The sequence below is a fragment of the Zonotrichia leucophrys genome, chromosome 1A, assembly GCF_028769735.1.
Source record: "Zonotrichia leucophrys gambelii isolate GWCS_2022_RI chromosome 1A, RI_Zleu_2.0, whole genome shotgun sequence".
NCBI lineage: Eukaryota > Metazoa > Chordata > Aves > Passeriformes > Passerellidae > Zonotrichia > Zonotrichia leucophrys.
Genome location: NC_088170.1, coordinates 12,389,936 through 12,411,124, shown reverse-complemented (window position 1 = coordinate 12,411,124; position 21,189 = coordinate 12,389,936). Strand labels below are relative to the sequence as shown.

The 21,189-nt window shown below is 37.8% G+C and overlaps 1 long non-coding RNA gene across 1 annotated transcript; it reads right to left on the bottom strand.

Moving 5' to 3' along the window:
* Positions 1-8,915: 8,915 nt before the first annotated feature.
* Positions 8,916-19,237, bottom strand: LOC135456615 (uncharacterized). The gene is made up of 4 exons (XR_010442583.1): positions 19,140-19,237; positions 18,784-18,974; positions 18,345-18,561; positions 8,916-9,113 (listed from the first exon to the last, which is right to left on the bottom strand). It is a non-coding gene; the product is annotated as an uncharacterized LOC135456615 (long non-coding RNA).
* Positions 19,238-21,189: the final 1,952 nt, after the last annotated feature.

Below are 21,189 nucleotides of genomic sequence, written 5' to 3'. Positions count from 1 at the left end.
AACTTGAATATATTCCTAAGCATCCTGGAGAATTTACTCTTGTATTTTGCTAAAAACTACTCCCACCTAGAAAGAGTGAAATGTGTCTATGAAACATGGCAATAAGAAGCCATTCTTTGCCTCTTTTTATGGCTTTAGGTTATTTCTTGTCAATAGGATATATTTAATTACGACAATACTAATAAAAAAACAGTAACAAAATTTTCTGATTCACTTTGACTCAACAAACACAACATTTATAGACCCTCTGTCAGTATTTCTATATTGCAATGTTTACAATTACCTGTTTGCACATTCCTCTGCATTAAGTTTTTGGTTGAATTGATTTGCTTTGGAAGGAGCAGACTCTCATGAGGAAAGACATGACAATAGTTTTGTAGCTCAAGCTGGTATTAAATCAAGTATAAGCAGCCTTTCTAATAAGCTTTTAAATTAGAAGGAGAAAGCTCTCAGATGAAGTTCTACCCTGCTGCAGTGATTATTAAGAGAAATGAATCATGTGGGGTCAAGCTCAGCCAGCAAACTAAATTAGTTTTGGAGCACTTTTAGAATGTGTCTTGCAGTCACATTTTTAATACTTAATACTGTTTGGTGATCCAGCAAGACTGTAGATCACAGCATGTGGCAATCTTACACAGGAACAGAGATTTGTATCCATGGCTGTCTGATTCTCTTGTGAATCCTTAGAATGAGAAATAGCTGAAAATCCCCTTCCTTTCATGCATTTTTTTCACATTTCAAGTCATCAGTGTGGACTTCTGCTAGGTCAAACATTATTTAACCAAACACTCCTTTCATAAAACCATGTTTTCTGGCAGAAATACTAAATTATTTAAAATTTTACTCTTCTTCACTGTACCACACATTTCAACAACTGAATAGCATTTATTAAGACAGGTTCCTTCTGCATTACTTGCAGAGACAACAGATGATGCAGTGAAACTCTGTATATGCCTTTTAAGAAGAAGAAAGTATGTATTTTCTTCCAGAGTGAATAGATAGACCCTTTTTGACATTAATGACAAATATGGTGAGTAAATTTAGTTGCATTCAATGATTCCACTTGAAATATTAGCATTTCAATGTTTTTTAGAACCTTTAGAAGTCCCTCTCTGGTGAAAACTTAATAAGCTGCTGAGACTGTTAATATTCTGTTCCTGATTTGCCTTCTCAAGAAAAGATATTCCTGAGCACCTGAACTGTCAAATCCAGTAGAGTGTATTTTTAAAGATTATACTTAGCATTGCAGCTGAATTTGTGCACAGAAACTGGCCCAAGTAAAAAGGCTACCTCTGTAAACCATTACAGAAGACCTTTTTCATGCCTATTTCCATATGCAAGATAAACCTTGATATTGATATCTTTTGTAAAATGGTGCCATCAGAATTATTATTCTGATAGTTCATGAAAATAGTTCATGAGAATGCCTGAGTGAGTACTCAGTGTTCTGCACAAAAGTGTTGGTTTAGAGGACCTGAATGTGATGTTATGTTCTCACCTGGACCTCATGGAGTAAAGAATAAGCTCAGGAGTCAGAGTTATTACTTTGATACTCACTTGAAGTCAGATTTCATAACAGTTCCTTCAAGTGCAGGTTATACAGCTCTTGTGCTCCAGACAGAACTGCTGAATACCTACTCTGTGTGTGGCTGTTGGGCAGAGCAGCTGCTACGGAGAATCTGGGCTTTGCTTTGTCAAGTTAGCTGTTTAAAACCTGAGGAAAAATACAAACTAAAATCTCTCTTGGCTTCCTTTTCTCATTTGAGAATTCACTCCAGTGATTTTCCCCCTGAAAGGAGTGGTCTGAGGCATTACTAACTGGAATTTTACTGTGGAAAAAGATGCCGTAGCACAAATTATTAAGAGAGGAGCAGAGAGGCACATATCTATTTCATGTAATGGGTGGGCTATTTGTTCCTCCTTCTCATGTCTCTGGTTCAACAAAGTTAAAATTTACATGGCCAAATATTCATAAAATAACATTAGATTCATGTTCAAGATTAATATTTCATCTCTGTACAGCTGTTTCATTGATTTAGGATCCTTTCACTGTACCAGTAAGCAGAAATAGATCATGTTGTTTACACAGTTCTTTAAAATGAAAGAAAAATACATCAGAAAATGTCATTTTTTAATGTGTTAGCTGTGGTAGTGTGAGATTTTGTTTATTCCTCTTTTTTAAAGCACATTTTACAGAATTCTTTTTGTTATCTAATGGTCCTTTCTGTCAGAGATTTCCACCTCTGATCTACACTAAGCTTGATTTTATAGAGGGAAAATGGCAATACCAGAAAAAACTGCCTTATATCAATCCCAGGATTTTTGTACAAGTTGTTACCTGATCGGAACACAAACAAAACATGCTGGAGAACAAGGACCAAAATCTTTCCAATTCCAGGCAATAATATTATACAGGGAAACAGTAACAGAACAAAAACTCTCTTTCATCATCCCAAGCCATCCTCTGGGTCTCTGAAGGATAAGCAACCAGATCTAGCCCTGCAAAATGAACTGGTTTGTTAACTTGCAGTCTCCAGAGCTTGGACCTAAGCCCTTGAGTCTTCTCGTAGAAGTATAAGATTGTGGATGAATAAAAGACAGTTCAGTCAGCAGGCAAGGGCAGCAACTGAATTATGAGTCCAGGCAAAGGATGACCCTTGGTGCTCAATCTTTCTGGATCTTTGTATACCACTAGATTAAGTTTCATCCTCTGTGTGTGTCATGAGCAAGAAGATTTGGGACTTCTTGCTGACTAGCTTCTGCCATAATAATAATAATAATAATAATAATAATAATAATAATAATAGTTTGTCTGTGATAAAGTTGGTTATCCTTAGAGCAGCTTGTATAGTGCTGTGTTCTGGAGGTGATGTTTCAGTTATTGCTGAGCAGTGCTGACACAGAATCCAGGCCTTTTCTACCTTTTATTCTGGGCAACAATTTGGGAGAAAACATGGCCTGGACCGTTGACCCCAGCTCATCAAAAAATATTCCAATATTCCATAAGATGCTGTGTTGTGCTCAGTAATAAATACAGTGGTAGAGGAAGTTTGCCAGGATTGACATTGCTTGGGGACAGACTGAGAATCTGTTGGATGGTTGTGAGTTATTGGATTTTTTTCACCACATGCTTATATTGTTAGGTTTTGGCTTTTTTTTTTTTTTTTGTTTTGTTTTGTTTTGTTTTGTTTTGGTTGGTGGGAAGAGTGAGATAGTGGCTCCATGGTGCTAAACTAACTGCCAGGATAGAACCATAACACTGGCCAGCCATAGTTTTTTGGCCAGACAATGTGATGCAGAGATCCCAAGCTCTAGATGTCTGCTAATGCATTTTAGACCATTGGGTCCAGATTGTCCAGACTTTGGGCAGGACATCTGAATTGTTTTTTTGTTAGTTTTTCAGTAGAAGGGAAAATCAAGAGGAAATTTTCTGCATTCACAAATTCCCATTTATTTACTTTCTTTCCATTTTTTTATTTTAACAAAAGAGCCTCTTTTCTTGTGTTTAAAATCTGGCAAAACTAAATTTATGATAAAAAAGGTGCTTGTCCAGGATTTCTGATTTAAAAACTAACATGAACTACAGGTTATCATTTCCTTTGAGAAAATGTTTGAATGTAAATACAACAGATGCCACTTGAGGTTGCCCTGTGTGTGGCAGCTCATGGAAAAATGGCCACATAGGGAGTCTCAAGTAGATGAATTCACAAAGGACTAAGGAAGTTGTGTGTGCCCTTACTGTGGAAATTAAAACCAGCTGGAGAAGGCCAATTTCATTTTGTGGCACCCATCAACGTTTCACAAGTTGTTGTTGTTGTTGTTCCCTGTGAAGAGGAGAACTCTGAAAAAAAGTCTTTTATTTCTCAGAAAAGTGTCAGAACATCAACTTGTGATTCTATGAAGTCAGCCTTAGAGGAGGAGGGCAGGAGAAAGTTTTTTCTCCATAACCAGTAGACACCAGGGAGATTTCTGTTGCCAAAACAATCTGCCTTAAAAACACCAAATAAAATTCAATAAAATGCTTCAATAAAATAGAAAAAATATTCCTCCTACAACATTTCCATTAGATCTAAATGGTAGACTCTGGCAATTAAGAAGATTGAAAATAAGGGCTGAAGAACTGAAGAGCTTTAATAATTCTAATCATTTACTACCCTAAGACATATATATATGTAAGAATTAGATGTATTAGTACTTCAGAATTTGACACCTAGGAAAGTATAGCTCAGAGCTGGCAGTCCAATTCTGCCACAGACAATAAATCAAGAGGGTGTTCTCATATGTGACTTCTGTAATGAAGTATGAATTGCTTAGCCATAACACCCCTGTGAAAGATAAATATTTGTCTTGACAAAATCATACAAATACTGCCCATTGCATGTTCCCTTGAATGGTGTAATCAGACTCACTGCCACAAAATGAAAATATAAACCTTTGTTAATGCCTCCTAGGGTATAGGAAATGAATGCCCAAAATACAGACACACACACGAAGGAGAGGGAAAAATACAAACAAAAGCTGAAAAACAGTTTATATTTTGATGTAATTTGTTTCTTAAAGAAAACACCCACTACCCAAACTAAATGTGAAATACAGTTGCTAATTGGCATCTTTTGAGTTATTTTGGTTCAGACACCACAGACCAGGTTCAGCTCCTCTTACACTACGTGATGAGCAAGGAGGTGGGATTGCTCCAACATCCGAAGATGGGGACCTGTTGGAGTCCAGACAAGAGCCATGAGGATGGTCAGAAAGCTGGAGCACCTCTCCTGTGTTGACAGGATGAGAAAATTGGGATTTTTCAACCTGGAGAAGGGAGGGCTCCAAGGAGACCTTAGGGCACCTTACAGGACTCAAAGGGGCCCTACAGGAAAGCTGGAGAGGGACACGTCACAAGGTCACCTAGTGATAGGACAGGGGTGATGGCTTCAAACCAACAGAGCTAGGTTTAGATTAGATATCAGACAGAAATTCTTCACATTGTGAGACTCTGGTACAGGTTTCCTAGAGAAGCTGCAGATGTTTAATCTCTGTAAATGTCCCAGGCCAGGTTGGATGGGGCTTTGAGCAACTTGGCCTAGTGGAAGGTATCCCTGCTCATGACAGGGGAATTGGATTTAGATGACCTTTCAGATCCCTTCCAGCACAGAGTTTCTGCGATTCTGTGGTTCTGTATGATTCCTACAGACATGAGTCACAGAAACTGATTATTCTGGGATTAACCCACAGTACAGGGCAACGAGCACTTGCAGTGATTAAGCTGTTCTTTCCTTTAAGTATTTAGGGGGCAGAGGCAGAGCTTGCCACTGCTTTCCAACAGAGACAACCAATTTGAGGACATGTCAAACCTACCCAGTCTGCTCTTCCTGTTGTACAATTACTGTTGGCCTCACTGAGTTACATCCTTGTTAATAGGCAGTGCCATTACAATGGCTCCCTCTCATCCTCAGTGAAAGCAGCAAGAAACAATCACCCCTTGTTTTCATCAGGTTCAGCTCAGCTCTGAGAGAGCAGCAGCAGAGCTATTGTTATGCTCTCTACCAGGTCTATTTATACACAGGCATATGGAACATTTTCTCTGCACTGATACTTTTGTGCTCAAGGGTTATGGTTTCTTTTCAGGTTAATAATAACAACAACAAGAGCAGTAATAACAACAAAACAACAACATTATTAATAATAATAATAATGATAATAATTCTATCCCATCAGCATCTGTACTTTCAGCAAATTTCTGTTGCATCCTTTTTTCCCCAGTTTCCTTGTTACTTGTCTTTTTTCCATATACTGCCAGCTGCCCAATGTCTAGACTGTAAGATCCTAGAGCAAAAGTTCTCAAAATTTTGTGTTTAATATACCCTGAAAAAAAATCCTAATGGAGCTGCAAATATAAGACTAGTGAGTACAGATTTATTTTTGTTAGCTATATTTCCTGCCTTCCCTAGAAACAGCCAAAGTACCTCCAGGGGGTTGTAGACAAACCACTGGAAAACAGAGGTATAAAAGGTGAGTTTCCTGTACCTTGAGGTTAGAGTCAAGCAAAATTTCAGGTGTTCTCTGCAGAGTTTTAGGGTTTGAGAAAGCTCCTCTGCAGCTCTGGATGTAGGGATGTGGTAGCAAGATGTACCTTGTGGGAGAGAGCTGATGGAGTCTGACATGCAACAAAAAGAGAGAGAAACAGTATTTTTAGACTAAGGACAATAACAGCTCTTTTTTAATCTGACAGGACCAGATCTCAAGGTAGACAATATATAATAACAATATACAGAATTATTCTTTATTTGAAGAGCACAGGGTACCTTTGGGACTCAGCTCTTTTAGCAAAACTATATTTTTCTTTATTATTTGTTCAGAAAATGCAGTGGAAGTTGCTCAAATAAGTGTACAGAGTTTTAAATGGTTTAAAAATCAGCACTGGCTGATCAATACACCATATAATATTTCTTTCATTTATATATTTCAAATTTACATTACTCAATAGAATATCAGTGACAACAACAGCTGAGAAATAATTCAATGAATATGACACTCTCAGAAAATGGCTTTTTGACATGGTGGAATAGATTTATGGAAAAGACAGTCCTTATTGTTCCTATTTCAGTATATGTCTGAATATAAAAAATATAATATTTTTCAGAGAGAGTTCAGACTTTAAGATTTAGTATGTCTACAACTCAGTAGAAATTAAAAATTAGATTTTTAGACAGACTCAATTTTGTTTATACCTGTAATAAAATTTAGGTTGTTTTTCAGGCGATTTCAGGCATTTTTAATAATGTCTTTAGAAAGGAAAAATGTATGCATTAAGGAATCCTTGGATGAAATCCATGTGGAATCTCTATATGAACATACATATTTATATTTAGTTGCCTATATAAGAAAGCATAGATTGTTTTGAGCTGCAACAAAAAATTAATTTTATGGCCTAAGGTTTTCTGTAGATTTTCTGACTGATAAACCAGTTGCTCTCCCTGTCTGTAACTGTGTTAGATATCTCCAGGTGTGTTAGATACTTCCAGATTTATTTTCTTTGTGTTATTAAAAAATATGCTAAAAAACTACTGCTTTACACTTTAGCTACTGTAGCAACTTAGGTGAATGAAGGAGATAGATTAAAAAAATTTTCTAAAAATATTGTTCCTTCATCTGCCAGCAGAGTCCTCCTCACTGATGTTTTTAGGCAGCTCAGAAAACCCAGGGCAAGCCCATCTTTATCTGGTAGAAAGACCTCAGTCACTGGAATGGTAATGGATTTGGATTGGTTTGGATTACCTATTGCTTATCTCTCATTGACTGCACAGAAGAGAAGGAAAAAAAACCAGGAAAAAATAATATTCTATAGAGCACTAATTCTTGAGTGGCTAGACTAAAATAGTGCTTACTTGTATTTAGTAAACTTTAACTCTATTCTTGCTTTTAGCTAAAAACCAAAGGTTTTGGTCTCTGAGCCAAAAATCACTGTCAAGCATTGAGCTACTGAAGAAGAAGGTGGTTTCTACATCTCAGGTTGTCACCTTGATATTTTCTGAAAAATCCCTTTGGCAGGATTTCTTCTCCTGGGAAGATGAGAAGCCTCAGCTTCTCCGTGTTTTGCTATTCTGGAATGTGGCCTGGAGATTGTTTCTCCAAACATGTGAATTGTTTTAAATTAATGGCCAATCACAGCTGGCTGTGTCAGACTCTGAGTCTGTCATGAGTTTTTATTATTCATTCTTTTCTGGCGTCCTGATGTATCTTTTCTCTATTCTTTTTAGTATAGTTTTAGTATTGGAATGGAATGGAATGGAATGGAATGGAATAGAATAGAATAGAATAGAATAGAATAGAATAGAATAGAATAGAATAGAATAGAATAGAATAGAATAGAATAGAATAGAATAGAATAGAATAGAATAGAATAATAAATCAGCCTTCTGAGAACTTGGAGTCAAATTCTCATCTCTCACCTTGTCCTGGGGACCCACAACATCACAACATCAGGTGTCCTCCTTGCTTTAATTTCTCTTCCCCTGCCAAACTGAAAGTGCGCCATTACACAGAGCAACTTTATCTACTGCCTTCTTCTCTTTTAGCAGAGGCTCTAAAAATGCAGAATTATGAACAGTGATTTCTGAGGTCCAGAGACCTGGTCCTTTAGTCAGCTACAAGTTCTGGAGCACTGCAGCTCCCATCTGCACCTCCTGGGTGGAAGCTCTGCCACTGGCAAGGGGCAGTGGGTTCAAACCTGCCAAGGGAAGAATGCTCCAGCATCCCCTGAGCAGCTCTAGGACATGGAGCAAGCACAACAGACTCAGTTTGGAAACTCAGATACACCTGAAACCCATGCTGCTAAACCCTTCTCTGGCAGTGCTTGAGAAAATTGTATCAAGAGGCTCAATTTGAGTGTTTGACCCTCACCATACATCCCACACCTGTCCAGAACTCTCTGCCTTTGCACCTGACAGACCAGAGGCTTTCAGGAGCTTTCTAGGACTCAGGAATTGCAATCATGACCAGGTGTAGAGAAACTTATTATGGTCTCTTCCCTAGGAGGAATGTGTTTTAATTTCATGGAGCTAGAGGGGTCTTAACTAATCTCTGCTTTACTTAATTAAATGTGCTAGTAGAAATTTCCATGCCACCTCTTGAGGAAACAACAGGAGGGAATTTGAAAGAGGCTGTTGGTTAAAATGAGTAAAGATGTTATACACACCTCTTCTGCCTGCCTAATTACTCATGACATGAACACACACAGCTGTGACTAGGATGCACCAGAACAAACTGTTCTGTAAATTCACAGCAGCTTCCTGTGTATTCCCGAAAATACATAAGGACCTGCAGAAAATGCAAAGTGTCAGTGGTCTCTTGGCAACTCTCTGTTAAGTAAACTCATATGAGGACTGTAATAGACAATAAAAGCATTCACTTACTAAAGGTTTTCATTCCTTCTAAGATGTTGGATTCTTATCTCCTGAGGGATTAATTTGTTGAAGGCAGATACTGAGTGTTCCCAAGGCCTCATTGGGAATTCTCTGCTGAGTGTGAAGCTTCTGCGGCTTGTGCTGAAGTGAAGATCAGTTTAAGAAGCTTGTAGCTGTGCGTCTGAGGAAACATGTTGGTTCATTTTCTTCTACCTTTAAAAACAGAATCAGAATTAAATAAGATCAAGAAATTTTATTATAAGGGAATAAGTATAAATCTATGGAACATGTTTTCTCTGCCAATTACAATGGTTTTGCACTAGGGCAGCTACATGTGTTTTAAGGTAATTATTCTCGTTTAGTGAAAGGAGAACCATGGCCTGTGGTCTAAGAAGAGAAGATTGTAATGAATTCTGGATACTCGCCATAGACAATACTTTATTAGGTTCAAAGAAATTCCCGAGATATATCTGGTTCCATTTTCTTAATTCCTCCTGGTTAGTTCAATTTGCAAGAAGGTTTCTGCAAGCTCAAACACCTTTATGAAGGCTCATGAAAATAATAACTGTCATGCAGACTGAGTGATCGAAGTAAAGAAAACTCTGAAGAGGAACAGATGTTTAAAGATTTATACAAAAAAAGAAAATTTATATACTGCTGAAGATATCATTCTGGTATCATCTTCAGATGTTATCAGAGATATTTGCATGGTCCCAGGGACAAACTCCTCTTGTACTTGCTACCATAGCATTACTTTGTTTATGGAGAGGAGTACAGGTTCCACAGTGCAGAAAGTCATTTGCAAAAGAGGTGATTCCTGCCCACTTCAAAACATACCCAAAAAAAAACACCCTGAAGAAATGGTGTATTCTATTCAGAGGAAAAGAGCTTAAAAAAGATCATGCTTTTTTCTTTTTTAAAGTAATTTTAAGGAAGATTGTATTTTCCCTTCCTTCCCTCTGTTGGGTGTGTGTTTTGCAGGTAAGCAGGAAATTTACTATACAGCAATAATATGACAAACTTGTAATAACCTTTCATGACTCTGTGGTCAGAGGGCCAAGTCCTTGCAAAAGTATGATTGATTTATACAGGGTGGTGTTCTCCATGAGACTCATAGTGAGACTCAATGCTTGAGTTTTTGCAAGGTTTGAAGCAAAAGATTACTTTGAGTTCACTTACCTTCTTGTTCCTTTGTTTCAGGTAGATATAGATTGGAACTTTATAAACCCAGCCTTTTTATTTTTAATCCCACATTGTTGCTCATACAGGAGGACTTAAAATTTATGCAACCTTTTCAGCAAGTTTCACTGTGTTCAGTCTTCTTTGTTCAGAAAAACATTGCAAACTTTTCATGGAATTTGACTCACATTTTCAGAGCAATAAACCTACCCAGAAAACCAGTTGAATACATTCCTTAGAAAAAAAATACAGGATCATGCTGGGACTTTAAGTTTTTTACTTTAAGTCATACCTGAGATTTCTAGAGAGACTTTCCATAAAAAATATTATTTTACACTCATGCATATGCTGAGAAAAGCTGGTCAAAAATACTCATTGTACACATGTAACAAGTGTCTGCTAGTCACAGCTCTCATCACATAGTTTCTAGCAGTAAACTTCAGCATATGGCAGCTCCACACACAGTTGCTTTTATTTATATGTTGTTTTTTGCTTGCAGTGGGTGAATAATTACATCACATGACAAGGTTTCTGCTCCCCAGTTGAATTAGTGAACATTTTACAACCAGCAAATGATGTGAAGTACATTAGAAATCAGAGTGAATGCTTTTGTTTGCACAGAAAGATCCCAGCTCACCTGTTTGGATGGGTATGAAATGCACCAAGGACAAGAAGAGCAAACATGACTGAACTCTCTGTTTCTAATAAATGGTTAAAATAATTGGGATGGTGCTTAGACAGCCTACAGCCAGTTCTAACACAGAGCTGAACAGAACAGCAAAACCAAGCTGAGAGCCCTAGAAAGAGCCTCCCTAGAAAGAACTCCCATCTTGCACTTGTTGAAACAGGGGTCACTTACAGCACAGCTTCTTCACAAGTGTCAGAGCTTTCCATGGGAAAAGTGGGTTTGTTGCCATTGTTGAGGGGAACAGAAACACATGGTCATTTTAATGAAGTAGTAGGCAAGCCATTGAGAAATGTTTTTGAGAGGCCAGGAAAATGTTGTGGAAAAGCTTGAGGTTGAGTAACACCAATACTGCTGGACTGATGGGAGAGCCCTTGTGATGGTCAGGTTAGAGAAGTCACATGCAAGAAGGAAACCTCAGGGTTGTTGGAATTGTGTGCTATTCCATAGTTAATGAAGACCATGAGATTTCCATCTTTTATTAATTTTAAAGCTCACTTGAGAGCTAAGAAGGAATAATATTTCTTGTAAGAGTTCGAGTCAAAACCCCAGATCAACACGTCCATCATCCCGAGGCAAATCTGGTTCCAGAGCCAAATGCTGCTGCCTGGACTCAGTGCCAGGGATGTGGTGGTGACTCATGAGCAGCATGGCCAGGGCAAATGAAGGCTTCCTGGAGGTGTGAGCATATTGACTAAAACCCCAGTAGTGCCAATGGAAATACTCCCTACCAGGAGCTTTAAATCAAGCTGTTAAAACTGGATTCCTGGGGATATTATTAAAACTCCATTATACATCTTGGACTCCTGAAGAAGTGTAGCCATATGTCTACTTGATGAATCACTGAGATTTCTGATAGAAACATCTCATCTGGTACTGATTCTTCCAATTTCTATCTATTTTAAGTTCCAGAAACCAATTGCAATCCAAAATGTTATAAACTGAGCAGGTACCTCAGACATGTCAGTGTTGCCGTAATAAGTTTTTCTCACAATTTACATTTATTTATAAAAATTGCCTCTGTTATTGAAGAGGTTGAAGCAAGGATCCATGGCATCAGGAAGGCAGAAAGCATTTGCAGAAACAGTCAACTTTGCTATTGCTATTTGGGATACAAAAGACACATCCATATCACCTTCATCTTCTGACAAGTAAATAAGTCAACAGATAAAGTGTATAAGAAAAAACAGTTAGCAATTAATCACACACCTCAGAGACCTCTGATTCCAAATGTAGGCACAATGGCATTGAAAGTTGAATTTATAGAAGCAAATAATTAAATATGCAAATTATTAAGTTTATAATTGAAAAATCAAAGTTCCAACCTCAACAAAACATGGGGGAAAAAAAGTAGTTGCCTCTGCTTTGAAGTCTAGGCAACTTTCCTGGATGGGCTGTAAAGAAATTAAAACAAAATACTTTGAAGGACCTATTTATTGCTGAGGGATGCTGTGGATCAAAAAAGTCTTTTGTAAATGTACATTAAAATGTTAAAGTATGTAAAAATTTTAGAAAATTACGAGGTGAAGATAAGAGTGAGGAAGGACATGACTGTATGAGCTCCTTCTGATATGTTTGTTTATTTACTCTGATAAGAAGGAGCATCCCTGAGTCCAGTATAAAGGAGTAGAGAGATTTTTTTAATCAAATGCTCTACTTGCACTTTGTGACAGCTACACCTTTTTTTCTAGATTTCCTCTCTTAAAAAAACAGTCATATTTTTTGAATAACTTTGGTGTTTCTTGGAAAGATTGAGAAAAGTGTAAGAGTAGGTTTTGATGTTTTTTGGTTTTGCTAAATGTCCCAATTTGAAAGGAAAAGAACCTCTTCAATTTCAAAGGCATAGAAATATTTCCCAAAAAATCTAATTCTGAGAAGAGATTAAAATTACTTCTAATTTAAAAATTTAAATTGACATAGCTATAGCTACTTTTAATAAAACATCTTGGAAGCACACATGGCTGAAATGTGAGGTATCTATTAGCAGCAATAAGAGCAAGTAATTGATTTCTGTGACTTCATAAGGATTTATTACCCTTGAATAAATTTGTTAATAGCTTATTAAAAACAATATAAGAGAACGGGACCTTAATGGTAAAATACAGCAAATGAAATATTCAGATTGCAAATTAAATGAGAACACAAAATGAGGCAAATCTTCAGAGAGCATGAATTAGTCAGAGTCCATTTAAGTCAGGGGATATGGAGCAGTTAATGCCAGCTGACCATAGCAGCTCCACAAACTTCAATCTGTTGTCCTCTCATTAAGAGTGGTGCAGCCAGTGATCTTAATGCACTGGACTGTGCAAAGCCTTTGAATAGTAAAAAACCCACATTATTCTTCTGGCTCATAAATGGAATTTGGAGGTGTAAAGAGGTTAAATGATTTGCAAAGGTCACAGGACAGATAAGTGGCAGAGCCAGGAATAGATCTGGCATGTCATGACTTCTTGCAGTAACCAAAGGACCATCTGGCTTGTCAGAATAAATCCACATTTAATTAGGTGATGTTCTAAGGGCAAACAAAAATGCCAGCATAGGTTAAATGTCATCTAATAATTTGTCCTCACAGCAGTTCATCTGTAACAAGTGATTGTGAAGACCCATTTCTAATCTGTTGCATCATAACTTCTGCTACATGACTGTTAAAAAAATCTTTCATTTTTGTCCTCAAATGCAAATTCAGAAGATGTAGTACTGATTAGGCTGTGTTTTGTCTGGAGATATAAGCAAGGAAATTTCTTGATTTATTCCATGCAACACTGAATACAAATATCATATCAGTGCTCTTACTGCTCTTTTATTAATTACATGTGTTAACCCACTGCAGAAAGAAATCCCACTTGGTTTTATTGAAGGCAGTTCTCCTAAACTGAAATTCAGTTTGGGTCCTCCTTAGCAGCAGCCCAGCACTGAGTAGAGTGAGGAGACCTCTCACCTGTAACAAATGGGGCAGGCTCAGCCACATCAGAACCCAGGACTGGCCAAGACACTGGCATGTCTCTCACTTTGGATGAGTTTGTGTTTCACCTAAAAGTCCTAAATTCATTAACACCAGTCTTTCTTTCCCTTCTATTTCCCTACTTGTTGCCTCCCTAGCAGCACCAGATACAGCCAATGGGGCTGTTTTCTCCACCCTTGGCTGCAGACACAAATTTCATAGTGGGATAAATCTTAACACCTTCACATTAATACAATAAATGTCAGAGCATGTTTTACCCAGATATTCTCTTCGGCTGCAATTCAATATTTTCACATTTTACTCCTACACTCTTATTTCTAGAAATGTTGCTTTGATGAGTGAATTTTTTAATTTTTTTTTTTTTAGCTTTCCTGAGCATCTCATAACATCTCATTTACCTGCAGAACATAAAGTGGCCATAAAGTATTCTGCAATGTTAACAGTGCAGGAAAGGCAGTACATAAGAAATAGGGAGCAGAGCTTTAGACCTTGTAATTCACTTCCACTAAGCCCAACTTGCAATGACTTGCCTTAGCTAAGGACTCATAACCTACAACAATAACTGGGCCATGGTCTGAGATGACCTTTTCTCCTTTTATTGTAAATATTTGAATAAAAATATGCCATTTCTCAGGCAAAGGAGAGAACTGCAGACTCTTCTGTTGAAGCTAGCTATCATTAGCTATGCCAATCATATCTTGCTCCAGAGATAATTACCAGAGTGTGAGAATGTACCTGTAATCATAAGGCAAATTAAACATATAAATAAGCTTCATGCAGGTAATTGCAAGCAAAATGAAAAGAAATAAAAAAATAAAGAAAGAATGAGAGAAACAGAAAGGCAAAATGAAAATGGAGATTCAGAGGAATAATTTTATGAAAGACTTTCAAGTTCTACTTTAACTGATGACTGATATTCATATCTAGGCAATTCATGAAAAAAGAATTGGAAAGGAAATTAAAAGAATAAATTTAAAATATATATATAAGTTATTCTGCCTGACTACCTTTGCTGTTGCTTTGTAATTATCTAGCTGGGCTGTTCAGTCGACCAGAAGGACAAGATTCATTCCCAAGTTTCATTTCCACTGGGCACCTCCTTCCTTTCTGCAAAACCCTCTGCCAATGTATTAAAGGCCTGACACTGCTGTGGCCAGCAATGTGACTCTCCTGTTTTTAGCTGATACTCTGGACATAAAACCTGCCAGGTGGCTTTTGTGCTCTGGAAACTTGGCACCTCCACCATGCTCCTCAAACATGGCCTTGGGAAGAAGGAAGACTTTTGCACTCCTCACATTTCCTCAGTGATGCTGGTGTATCTGCAAGTGGACAGATCTCTCTGCAGAGCCTCCTGCTGCTCTCTTCTTTCTCTGTCCCCAGAGTGTGACCATGAACTTTGATTATCCAAGGCCATAAGCCCCTGAGAATTATGTTAAATAATCTTTTCCATTTTCTTTTGGTGAGCTCTGTTTCAAAGTTTCATTCTTTCTTTGGACAGCATTGCTTTCAGACCCCATCAATTACCCACATTTAACTCCATGAAGTTATCACTGCTCAGTTATTAAGAGCGGCATACTTCAGACTTAGATAAAATTTCTGGGAAATTTTTGAGAAGAGAAGTGAAAAGACAGAAAAGAAAAAGAGAAGAGATGACAATAGTACAAGCTCATCTTAACACACTATCAATAATTCAATGCAAGTTTATTTTTCATCACTCCTTTCATGTAAACACTTCTCCTAAAATGCTTTACAAAATAAATAATACAAGACCATAGATATTATACTGTATAAATTACAGCCCAACAGAGGCAGAAAGATACTGCCTGCAGAACATATTAAAGAGAGACAAAGGCCAATAACAGAGAAGAGAGTGGAAGGAATTAAGAGGTGCAGGCAGAGGAATGAGGAGAGGTTTGCAGATGAGATAAGGGATGGAGAGTTAATGAGGCAGAGAGGTACTGGAAGGCTGCTGCAGATGGCAAGAGACTGTGCAGAGGGTCAGAGGAAGCTGGAATTAAACCAGTGGAGGAAGGAGGAGGATTGACGCAAGGCCAGGATGTGTGCACTAGGAGGGCAGGGATGAATGGGATGCTCAGGGATTTCCCTGGAAATGAGGGGTTGTGAACTGGTGGGTTTGGTATGACAAGTACAAGATAGTGGACAGTATTTTGCTTGCTGCTAAGATGCAGAAAAGCCTGGGACAGGCTGTGTCATCAAAGCAAAGAAACTTGGAATTTTACAGGAGAGGAAGAATAAATTAAAATGGTCTATCTTCAGATATAACTTATTTATTAAGTCCAGGTGCAGTTTTCATAGGGATAGGTTCAGGTGATAATAAATTCCCCTCACATCTTGGAGCCCACCCACCTGAGGTGGCTTTTCAAATTCCCTTGCTCCACTGGCTGTGCCCCTGACCTACCCCTGCCAGTGATTCCTCTATGAGAACATCCTCTCCAGCCAACAGTAAATTGATATTCTGGAAACATTTTAGAAATAGCTCCATTGTAGCATCTGCATGTTTGAGTGCAAACATGTTGAAAATACAAATTTAGCTGTGCACTTGAGACTTGTGCTCACAAATATGATTGGGATTCTCAAACTGATTTTTTTCAATGCTAGGTTCTACCTGTGTCAAGTCAGGGAATATTAGAAGTTTTGCAATTTCATTTTCTACCCCAACTACTCATAATCCCTAAAAAACTACATTTTGTCTTTTAACACTTTCAGTTGAAGATTTGATGCCACCTTAGTTCTAAAGGTCATGATGGGGTTATATCTGAAAATGGAAGGATATTTCAGTCCTGTGATCAAAGGGTCTATGTTTGAGCCTCAGGCCTTATGACATTTTTTTTTTCCAGAAGTAGTGAAGGGCATATATTCTTATGTCACTTCCTTCATTCCAGACCCCCAAATTCTACATGAAGTCATTTCTGTGCAAAAGAACAGCTTGAGAAGAATTTAAAGGCAAATTTATTTATCTAACCAAATATTTTCAGAAATGGAATGACTTCTCTAAGAGCTGATTTGTGGGCCAGTTTGATGCTCTATAAAAGTCATTAATGTTAAACCAGCTGGCTTTAAATTAAGCCTCTGATTTTGCTCAAAAGAGAAAAAAATCTATTACAGACTTAGGAAATTGTTGATAAAATACTCTTTTGATCTTCCCAAAACTTCAGACAGAAAAACAAAACAAGACTAACTAATCAACATATTTTTTTTCTCCAGAGGTTTCAGAGATCACTCATGTGTCCTTCTCAGACCAATGTAAATGCAAGATAAAGAATCGTGCCAAAATGTGCTGACAGCAGATGCAAGTAAGCAAAAGGAACTGAATTCCAACTGATCTGCAGAAGCCCCCATGATATTAGAGATAATCTGTACCAAATACTTAGTTTTGTAAGAGAAGCTAATTTTAATAAGATTTTAGCTAAAATCATAAATCAGTAATTGCTGAGCCTTCTATTTGTCAAGTAATTTTGCTAACAATTGTAGTCATACTTCAGTAAAATCAATTTTGAAAATGCTGGCCAAGTGTGCTCTTTTCAAGATCTGTAGCTTTACTTTCTGCCTTCTTCTGTTCATGTTGCAATTGTCCATATTTTGGGCAATTAATTTTGTTTCTCACCAATATCTAAAAGTTACATGTAGAATGTCATTGACTGAGCTACCATTTAATGAAGACAGTAGTGATATCAGTTAATTTTATCTAAGAAAGAAAAGTATCAAAAAAATTACCTAATTGCTTTGGTGATATTTTTTCAATTTTTTTAAGCCAACTTTGATAGAGTGCATATTGGATGCAGAACTCCTGCATGTACACGGAAATGTTTTAGTTACTATAAAGGTGCAAATGCATCCACCAGGCAGATATCATAGAATGTTTGCATTGCAAAACTTCAACTGTGTTTCAATTGATGTTTTTTGGTTGTTTTTTTTTTTTTTTTAATGACCTGAATGTGCATCACAGGATATACATATTTTTCAGCTTCACTGCTCGTATGAAATAATTAGACACAAAAAATCACAGGATCAACTAGGTTGGGAAATACCTTTGAGATTATGGAGCCCAACCTATTACCTGACACCACCTTGTCAACCAGGCAATGGCACTGAGTGCCACATCCAGTCCACCTCCAGGGACAGTGACTCCAAATAACAGCAAGCTCAAATTTTCATACCTACAGACACTTACCTGGCAAGAGCTATGAGAAAGTCAAGTGGTCCCCAGAAGATGTTTGACTACCAGCCCTCAAGTCTTAGACCAGCAAGATTTCTGATCAAGATGTTGTGAGTTTTCTGATAACTGTTTCCAACATAATTAAAATACATTTGTGTCTAAAAGAAGCAAATTGCCTTTTCCAGAAAAGAAAGCTGTTAGAACTCTGATAGGTAACTTGATTTGGCACACATAAACTAGCTAACCTGTGTGTCTGGTATAGCACTAGAAGGTTTTGAAGTATTGTCTAGTGCAGAGAACAGAGTACTCAGCCTTTGAAAAGCTGTTTTCCACTAATTAGTGGAATTAGGGCTAATATGTGCCAACCAAACCCATACAAAATTGTTTTGTTCTTATTTTTCTAGCCTGAGTGCATTAAGTTTAGGAAGAATACAAACCTACCTGCCTTCCTTCCTTGTGAATGACAGTCCAGCAAAAATCAATGAATGGCTCTCAAAGTAGGGTGCAAACAAACAGGTGGTGTATCTGCTGTTTCTTGGGGATTACTCAAGCCCCTGGATTGTTCAGCCTCTCTCCACCATTTCCCACTTTCAGGAAGCTTGGACTGCTGTGTGAGTGATCAACTCATCAGCTGAAGAAAAAGAAAAATCCCTGCAAACTAACAAGAAAGATAAACCTTTGAGTCTGGAGAGTTTTTTCTGCAGGATTAGTGGGTTGAATTAGATGAGAAAAATTCTACCAAAGATGCAAAAAGCAGAATTATATACATTTATTCAAGAATAGGTGAGGGAGGAAGACATTTATATGGAGGTTAAATTTTAGTTTAGTTCTTTATCATGTAATTCCTCTCATTCACAAACCACACTGAAAAAACACTGACCTTGACAGCTGTGTTGCTTCAGTTATGAAAATTCTTCAAGGACAGAAGCAGAAGAGTTGCTGCTAGCAGACCCAAAGATCTTCCTGGATCCAGTCTGCAACAAGGTTTGCATGGCCACACACCAGATCTGTGATTTATTTTTTAGTGAAAAGTCAATCCTGTTTGGGTCATTCACAGCAGAGCATATCGACCTGAAAATAAAGAGCAGGAAGATGAGAGCAGTTAATCTATGTCATCTACACTCTCCACATGATTGGGCTGACTCAGAAGTGACACATTTTTGACTCAAGAATGGAATAGTTACATTATTTATGAAAACACAGTTAAACCAAGCCAGCGTGTGTCACCAGCCCTACCTGCACAGGATTCAGCTGTGAGGAACCTGTCTGACTGCACCATCCTCAGCAGCAGCAGCTCTCACCATGCCTCAGTGCAGGGACAAGCCTGGGAGAAGAACAGCTTGAAGGGCAGAATGAATTCCAGCTCCAGTCCCACATTCCTGTCCACTAAAAGCAAATATTCAACTATAAAAATGCAAATAAAGATATCAGCTTCTCATAGCCCTTTATAGCTCTCTGGAGTGATTACATCCTATTTACTTCCACTTCTTGAAGCTCTGTTACTCTATTCTAGCCATAGGGAAAAAAAAAAAAAAAGCCTCTTTAATTATTCCTCAATGCTTTTTTCCAGCCAGGCCCTGTGTCCTGAATTGAAATCAATGTTAATGGCTTTTGAGACTCCAGTATAGATATATTTTTTAATTGATGTCTCCTCTTCCTCCTGCTGACCCAATTCTCATTTTCATTAAATTCAAAAACACATTGATGATCCACTCAGATCTGATAAATTATTTTAGCTCCTTTCTGCAATAACTAAATTTAATAGTGGTTTGCTGGCACAATTTAATTACTGGCACAAATATTTGAAATTTGTGAACAACAGCTGAGCTGCAGTGACAGAAAACAGGTGTTCTGGTGGCTGTGAGGATCCTAGCAGCAAGCAAACTAAGAAAATGCAGGCTCCTGGGTGGACTCATTACAACAGTTTTTATTTGAACCTCTTCCTTACCCACCAGTTTTAATTTTTATTCCACCTGTCAGGACAGTTGCCATTACAGACTTCCTCTGTGGGACTGTTTTTAATTATAGACTTAAGAATTTGCCAGGCTGGGAAAGAAGGAATGGAACAAAAGCAGAAGAGGTGTTTGTAATGACTATAAAATTATTTGAGATGCTGGAATTGTTTTGGAATTTTTTACCTGTGGTCCTCACTGATGCAGCAGAGAGGCAGGGAATTCTACAGCTCAAAAAGAGTAGGCAGTAAAGTTCATTAGATGTCATACTGTGATATGTCTTGGGGTTTTTCTTCCCCATGAAGTTTGCTACCTATTGCAACAATATGCTTCACTTGGGGGAGAAAAAAAGCTCAGTAAAATAATTCCTTTTCTTCTGAAGTAGAATTTAGAGAAATTTTCATTGTATTACTATCAGTAGATTCATAACTGTGGTCTAGCATGAATTGGCAATGGAAGTTTTTTAAACAAAGGGCAACCTAATCTCTGCTCCAAGCAGCAAAAGACAAAAGGGGAATTTAGAAAGGCAAAGAAGGGAAAACTGCAGCAGCCTCATGCCAGAGAGAAAAACTGACCAATATGCCAGAGTCAGTTTGTTGTTTCCTGTTACTCAGTTGAAATCTCATAGACAATTGTAGGGAATTTTGCAGATATTTTCAGACAGGTGGTCATAAGGAAGGGTGTTTCTGTCTGAAGAATCAATTAGGAGGTCCTATGGCTTGTAGATAAATTTCTGCTCCCTTTAGTGTTTATTACTTATAATGGTTGTCCTGGATCTGGATTACACAGGCATACCATGATGACTACTGGTTGGAATGGAATAATAATCAGAAAAAAAAAAAAAGATCCTTGATATTCTTAAAAATAAAATTCTTGCCACAAACTCTCTGTACCTGAAAAAGCTGATGGGGCATTTCCAGTAGTTTGTGTTCCATTCAGAGTTGCTGTTGAAGGGGAAATGTCCTTGCTTGAGGAGATATTATACATCAAAGTCGTGATTCAAAACAGTCAAGATGAAGAGGTAATCAAGGGTGCTAATGGTCACAGTGAGGTGTGATAAATCTGGACAAAAGTGGTGATTGTGGGCAATAAATCCAACAACCTGCTGGGCATGGCACAGAGCCATCTGAGACAGGCTGATTGCCAGTAGTTTTGAAGGTGAGCATAAAATGAAGCACCCTCCAAGTTAATAACACTCACATAATGAATATTACCTTTTATTAAAGCACTAGGTCTATGACCAATGCAAAATTAGTTTGCCTGAGTGCATGAGCACATGTGCTCAGAAGGGGATCTTGAAAGAGGCAAGCAGGATGATGAACACACCTGCAGGA